Genomic DNA, 7,766 nt, shown 5'->3' with positions numbered 1-7,766 from the left:
CAGGCAAGAGTTAACTCTGGGCCATGCTACCTACCTTATCTTAGAGTCACTTCCATCTTCTTCACAAAGAGAAGACAAACCATGTGCAGTCCCTCAATATCTCAAGATGTACCACTCCAACCCCACTCCCCCCTCCACACACTCACTCAGAGCAGGGATAGAGGCCAGGAGTCCTGGTGCCTGTCCACACCCCTACTCATCAAGTCTACAGTGGCAAGTCAGAGCTGTGCAGGCAAGAGACAGTAGTAACCCTTAATGTGTGATTGCTTATAGCATGTTTTAACACTGCTTAACATTCAAAAGATTTAGTATGGTCTAAGTGTAACATGTAACTTTATCCTAGCATTGTAAATGCAGTTAGCATGTGCAAAGTGCAATGAGTAACAATACCCTTAGTCTCAGCCAATAACCTAATTCTAAATAAGGCCCAATCAAAGGTTTTAGCTTACAAACACATTTAACATTTGCTTTGACGCAAAACATAATTCTATGCAAATTATAACTACAGTATTAAATGTATCTCAGGTCAAAATTTGGGCTTTGATCAGAACACAGTATCCAACCTACAATTTAACTATAGCTTGATGTGCATGTATTGTTTCTAAGTCTAGTTGGGACTCAGACATAAAACATATAAGAAATTAAAAAGAAAAATAACTATAGGAGCACAGGCAGAAAGTGAGGTGGGGGAAGAGAGGACTGATGTCAGCTTCATGAGTTTTTGTGAAAAACATAAAAGAGTATATTGGAAGTCTGGAGAAAAATGGCAACATTAAAAAGGAGTGAATATACAAATCAAAATATTATGGAACCTGTGGTTTCTGAATTCAACTTCCATATTTGATATTCAGTGTTGTGTACCTCCTTAATGACTAATGATGTACTTATTTCTGTGTGTTCCACATAAACCTTAGTTAGATGCCAAATGGTCAGTATTTTAAGATACTTCTCACCATGATGTAATCTGTTCCTGGCAGCTTCTTTGTCCTTGTTCAATTGGCTAACCTAAGATACTGCCACATTTTCTCAGGTCAAATCTCTACTGTCTATTCCAAGCTGCTAAGACTTGGTGAACCATGTCTTCACAAAGATAAAGAGCATAACTTTGGTGCTTCTCTGTTTCACTGGTGCTATAATTCACTTAACTACTATAAACAGGCTTGTTGGGGGGAGAATGGACAAATCATTCTGTCATTTTTATTTCACTATGAATGATTATCCTAGACCCATTACTGAATAGCTCACCCTCCATCTGTGCCTTTTCTCTATTAAATACAGCCAATTTTGCACAGATGTCATGTAAAGCTGCACTTTAAAGTTTCTTCTATTTATTGGTGCCTAGTCTGAGTCAGTTTACTTCCCCTTACAGTTCTTTTTGCCGTCTTCTTCACCTTCCTCCTGATATATGTGCCCTAAAATCATCTAATTGGCTCTACTCTGTTCTACTTTTCAGATTTTCTTGTAGTCACCAGATGCTACTTTCCCCTTACTTTTCCTCCTGTAAATTAACCTACAGGCCTGTAACATTATCTGATGTAGGTGAGCCGAACTAGATAAACTATTTATTTTGCATGGCACTTTGTTCCCTGAACATAGCCTAATGATAATCCAAATGTTGCCACTTCTATTGTTTTAAAAAGCACTTCCATTCATACCCATCCAATGCACTATAAATAGCTAGATATGAGATACTCTGATAATAATGAGGTTCTGAGCATTATTTTTAACTTTACACTTGTGGAGATTTCCTGTGATTCTTTTTCCTTCTGTCTTTACTAAGCTAACCAAAACTGTTTCAAAGGCAAAGATGTACCTTCAGTTTATACTACAAACAGGCTATTCTCTATATTCATGCCTTTATTAATTCATTCTTTTCCTCTTATTTATATATGTAAAAAATAGGTAAGATGTACAACGTTATGAGAAAATCACAAGGAACACCAGAAAGATTTTTTTTTAACATGGCATGAGGAATTTTATTAACATATGGAAATTCCACTACAGGAATTTCTAGAAATACAATGTTCCAAAATGTCACCCAAAATCTTCCATTTCCCTCTGCTTCATGGAATAGGTGCCAGTTCCTTCCTCCGTATCTACTAAAGTTTTAAAAAAAACAGTACCTATATCCTAAACAGCTTCCCTTTTCTGATACCAGGGGTGGATACAGAGGTCACATCTAGACCATATTAGACAGTACTTTACTAAAGTATGGCATGCTGTTCCATGCCTCTAACATTTTAAAATGGCTGTAATATAATTGTCTTAGTGTGGCCATGGCCAAGAACTTATTGGCCTAACCCAAGCACCGTTCTAAATTGGCAACACTATATTTTTTTTTGTGTGTAGATTGCAGAGCAGGTATGGTGTAGTTAACTGGAGCACTTTCAAGATCAGTCTAGAAGTAATGTAAGAGGGACCAAAGAGGAAAACAGTATCTGAATGAGATTCTTCCTTGCAATACCCTATCTCCATTCTTCTTCAGCACAGAGTGCATTAGAGCTATTCCTTGCTGCTGCCAGATCTCAGGTGACTGATTGCTCAGGCAAGTGATCTCAGGAAAGTGATCACTAGAAAAATCTCAAGGCTCAAGTAAAAATAGAAGGTTTTATTTTGTTTTCTTTCTGCTTGGAAGAGAAAGCACCAACCAGCATGGCTACATCCTCCCAGAAAATTGGTCGGTGCAGCTTCTGCCAATTTTTTGGAATGAATAATCAACCCCAGCTCAAAACTCACATTTTTGTAGCACTTACAAAAAATGCATCAGCATTTTCACGGTCATCCAGAGAGCAGTTTCCAAGTCTAATGGCAATTTTCCTGGTGCAGCCACAAATAGTCTGAGAAAGGTTTCTGAAGCAGCAGTTTAAAAATGTGAATCCCAGGGGCATGGAATTACAGTGTCCATTGGTCCAACCTTGGAGAAAGTGATGAAACAGACAGAAAGGATAACAAAACAATTCTACAAAACTGATAAGGGCAGAAAAAATACTTTTTGTATATATCTACCAATGCCTCAGATTAAAAAGCAGGAAGAGAAAATGGCAGCCATTTAAGTTGCACGCCCTTGAATTAGTGACAAAGAATAGTATGAAAAGCTTGTGCATAGTTCTGAGGTCACCGCAAGGCTAAGTACAGACAGTCAAAAAGCCTGAGGCTGAATCAGTTCAATCTTTGCAGGTTAGTTTAAGCCGTATAGATTGAACCAATAAGCAAGGGAATAGGCACTAGGGCTGTGCAGAGCAGGTAATATTCGATTCAACAGCCATGTTGAATATTAAACCGGGTCCCATTTCAATTTGCCATCCGCTTCAAGTCAAAGCAGGTCCACTTAGACTCGAGATCAAAGCTGAGTCGAATATACAAGCGAGCTGCTTCGACTTCCCCATAGGCTATAATGGGGAAGGTCGAAGCAGGCTATAACTTTGGCATTTCTTGTCTGATCTTGATGAAACTTGCAGGCCTGGTAGCTTCTGAGGATCCCACAAAGCATTCCAAGTTTCAACAAGATAGGTTCAGGGAGTGCAGAGAAACTGCACCCCAAATTCTTGAGAGCAAACTACCTGTAACTTCTATGTATAAAGCCACAGGGAGCTCAAACTTGCAGAAATGGTAGCTTCTGAGGTGTCCACAAAGCCTGCCAACTTTCATGCAGATAGGTGCAGGGGTTTGGGGGAAACTGCACCTTACGCTGCTGACACACAAAACTCGTGATCCAGATGGAGTGAGGGGGGCAGCATTCGCTCCGTCTGCACCTGGCGCTTGGGAACCCCCGGCAGTGGGAGGTTCACCTTGAGGAACACCAGCTACTCCACCAAACCAGGATCCAAGCAGGTGTGGTGGGGGGTCACAACATCCGCAGCCATGCTGAACACCCTCTCGCTTGGCACACTGGTCAGTGGACAGGACAGGTAATCCCGGGCAACTGTGGCCAGATCCGGCCACATCAGGCTGCAGGTAGCCCAGTAGGCCAAGGGGTCACAGTCCAGAGGCTCCACAGGCTCGGCAAGATAGGCAGACACCACGGTGTGAGGGCTGTCTGCCTGATCCTGGGGTATGGTGGGTCTGGACCCCCTAATGTTTGCCATGGCCTTAGCCCATATTGGCAGCGCCTGTAGTGGAGGAGAAGACTGGCTTGTGGATGGCAGGCTGGGTTCAGGCAGTGGATCCCCCTGTTCCAGTTCCCCCCGCCTCCGCTGTTTCACCTCTGTCACTTTCTTAATGAGTACTTCCCTCCAGTGACTCAGTGTCTCGCTGCCACATATGGTGCCCTTCACCCTTGGGTCACAGATGGCAGCTAGCATATGCACTGTGTTGGACCCCAAGGGTTCAAACCTTTCCCTAAGGCCCTCCTTCAGCCACCTCATCAGTGCCTGCATATCTGGTGAAAGCGGCCTGCCCCAGCCAGGAACACTGGCCCCCAGGAAGCTCTCCATTTGGCTGTGGAGCTCCTTCACTATGGGGACCACTTGGCTGAGGAAAGCATCAGCAGCACTGAGGGTCTCAGTGGCCTCGAGGAAGGGCTTGAGGACCAGCAAGATCTGGGAGATGGCATCCCTCTCAGCTTTGGTCAGGGGGCCGCTGATCCCAATCTCCCCAAGCAAGACCAGCTCATGGATGGCCTTCTGTTGCTCCACCAGCCTCTTGAGCATCAGGTATGTGGAGTTCCACTGAGCCTCCACATCCTGGATGATTCTGTGCTGCGGGATATTTAGCTCTGCTTGTTTGTCCCACAGCATCTTGCCCCCCTTGATGCTCCGGTGGAAGTAGCCTGCCATCTTCCTGCATCTGAAAACAAGCCTGCTGGTGTTGCTGGCACCATCACTGGCAGCCCTGTCCCCCTCCAAGGCATCCCTCACAATCAGATGTAAATTGTGTGCCACACAGGAAATACCAGCAAAGTTGGCATCATGGACTGCTTTGAACATACTGGCCCCATTGTCAGTGACTATGAAGCTGCAGGTGAGCTCAGCCTGCCCAACGCCCAGCCACCCCTGCACCATGCGGTTCATGGCCCCCCTTATCTCTGCTGCTGTGTGAGACTCATCCATCACCTTGGCATGAAGGAGAGCCCACTGACAGCCTGACTGGCCACACCAGTGCCCTGTGAGGGAGAGGTATGCATGATCTCCACCCCAGCTGCTCCAGATGTCCGAGGTGAAGTGTACGGTCACCTGCAGACCTGCCTTGTGCAGCTCCTCCCTCAAGTGCTCCCTGCATGCTTTGTATAGGGAGGGCACCATCATCCTGCTGAAGGTGGTGCATGTGGGCACCTGCTAGGATGGAGCCAGCAATGCCAGGAGCTGCCATCCAGAGCAAGCATATCCCCAATGGTCTGGGTGACCTTGCTCGCATTTGCAACTCATCCCTTTTGCCCCCAATGTTCCAGGGTGCCCTGCCTCTGCTGCGGGGGGACGGGGGCTGTGGAGCAAGCAGGGACCATTCCTGTGGCAAAAGGGTGGTACTTGCGGAGATGATTCAGCATCCCCGAGGTGGTCATGTGCTTTTTTTCCTTGCCCTGGCTGATTTTTGGCTCGGCAGTGCACGCAGATAGGAAACGCAGGATCATCTCCCAGCTCATAATGATCCCAGACCATGCTAGTACTAGGCCTTTCTCTCTGGCATGCAGGTGCATCTGTGGATGCTAATGAAGGTGCCTCTTCAGCAGTCAGAGGCACAGTAAGAGAAAGAGCAGACTCAACTGAGCCACTTGCCTTCACCTGTACAGAGGCACTTTCTGAAGTGCCTTCTGGGAAAGTCCTCTTGGCTTGAAAGGAAAAAAACTGAGGGGTGTAGAGCACAAACTCGACTGATTCCCCCTACTTCCCTTGCCAGGGCACTGAGATCCAGATCTAGTGCCAGCTCTTCTTCTGGCACTGGAAGGCTCAGCATAGGCAGTGACACAGGGGTGGAGTGCACTGCTGTGCTTGTTGTAGTTATTGTGGGAGAGGTTGTGGCTGCTGTGTCTGGACATGAGAGAGTCTCAGGCACAGGCAGTGGCTCTGGTGGCACTGGTGCTCCCCTCTCTTTACTGCTTGTAGCAGCCTCATCCCTTGTAGTGGGAGGAAAGAGGCTGCATCTGAGTTTGGTGGGGGGAGAAACTGCAGCTTTCCCGCTTGCAACCCCCCTTGCTCCCCTTCGTGCAGGCTGGCCAGTGTGGCCACATTCCTTTCCACCCCGCTTCATAATGTGTTCCTTCGTATGTAAACTGGAACCTCGAAGTGTGCTGTTCACCGTGGGTTAGATTTCTGGATGTTATGTAAATGTGTTTGTCTGTGTAGATAATATATTGAGAAGCTTTGGTGTGGTGGAAAGAATGAATGATGTATTATATAAACTAAATTCCTATATATAGAATAGATCCTAGGCTACTACTAACCCTATCCAATATAAGTGTAAACTAATATGAAAAGTAGTTATAAAATAAAAGCACCAAGTTCTCAGAAATCCCTGTTGCTAGCGTTTCAAGCAGGGAATCTGTTGAAGACCAGGGCTTCCAGCCATCGTGGTCTGATGCAGAGGTGCTGGAGAACACCAGCACCTCAGAAACTGACCCCAAGGAAGAAAGCAGGGGAGCTGAAAAACTGCTGCCTTTTATGTATTTTCTCTGGCCCTCCCCCAGAGCACTGGGATTGGAAGGGACCTCAGAGAATTCTGACAGGTCACTGGCCAGCCACACATGTCAGTCATGAAAGCACTCCTTCCTCCTCTCCCCCTCCCTCCTCTTACTTTCCTTTTTTTTTTCCCCACAGGGAATCCAGTATAGGCAAGTCAAATATTCGACCCTTGTCGAATATTCAACCCACACTGTTAATATTTGACTTCCAGTATTCGATTCGACAGCTATTCAACCAGCTGCTGTTCGACTTAACTTTCACTTTTCAAGATCGAATATGTCCAATATTTGTCGAATCAAATATTAACTCAAAGCTTTGCACAGCCCTAATAGGCACTCACCTTTGATTCTGAAAATGCAGCCACAGGCCTATAGTACCACAGGCCAGAAGCCAGGGGGTGCTAGAGCACACCACCCTGCTCAGCTGGAGCAGACAGCTTGGACCAAGGCTAGCCTGCCCACGCTGTGAGGGGGTGGGTTTGTAGGAGAGGTACAAAGCATCCTGGGATGCTGCGGGACTGTGAATTAACTTGAATCTGGAGGGGATCTGAAAGAGTCGTTCAATAAATTCAGCAAACAGGGACTGCCAACAGGGGAGCAGTTTGCAGGCAGTTGCTGGAGGCAAGAGGAGAGAAGCCAGGCCAGGCACCAGATCCTGCTCAGGAAAGGTAAGTGATCCAGCTGCCTGTACCTTTGGTTTAGCTGATTGTTTGTTTGTTTGTTTGGTGAGGGGTGTACTCTGAGAAGATAGGAGTGAGTATTGACTGCTGAATGAGTGTTGATTCATGAACGACGTGTGCCCCCAGTGGCTGGGATGGGGGCATGGTGGCAGTGGGAGTGCAGTGGCAGCAGGCGGGAGCTCCCACAGACACTGCTGGCACTGTCGGGGGGGGGGCATGGCAAGTGCCAACCGGGGTCAACGGCTACCCACAGATGCCTCCAGTGGGGTCAGTGGTGGGGGGAGGGGGGAGTGTAGGGGGTTCAAAGCCACTCTCAGGGGATGCATGTGCACCCCGCTACATGTCACCCTGTGTTGATTGTTGATTCCTGTATGATTGCTGCCTGGGCCTGAGTCAGCCCAGGCCAAAAAGAATATAAAAGGAGACATCCCAGGCCTCCAGGAGGCCTGAAATGCCTCTACACTAATGCCCGT

General features: G+C 46.7%; 1 long non-coding RNA gene across 1 annotated transcript in view; it reads left to right on the top strand.

The window, feature by feature from the left end:
* The first annotated feature begins 200 nt into the window (after positions 1-200).
* The window catches only part of LOC109299536, a 23,044-nt gene continuing 15,478 nt past the window's right edge, over positions 201-7,766 (top strand). Inside the window, exons 1-2 of the long non-coding RNA XR_002097907.1 lie at positions 201-210; positions 719-723. This is a non-coding gene — a long non-coding RNA (uncharacterized LOC109299536). The remainder of the gene's footprint in view (positions 211-718; positions 724-7,766) is intronic.

Source organism: Gavialis gangeticus, unplaced genomic scaffold (assembly GCF_001723915.1).
Source record: "Gavialis gangeticus isolate Ggan-Ray unplaced genomic scaffold, GavGan_comp1, whole genome shotgun sequence".
Lineage (NCBI taxonomy): Eukaryota > Metazoa > Chordata > Crocodylia > Gavialidae > Gavialis > Gavialis gangeticus.
The sequence above is the reverse complement of the archived record's forward strand: the minus strand, read 5'-3'. Positions and strand labels throughout refer to the sequence as shown.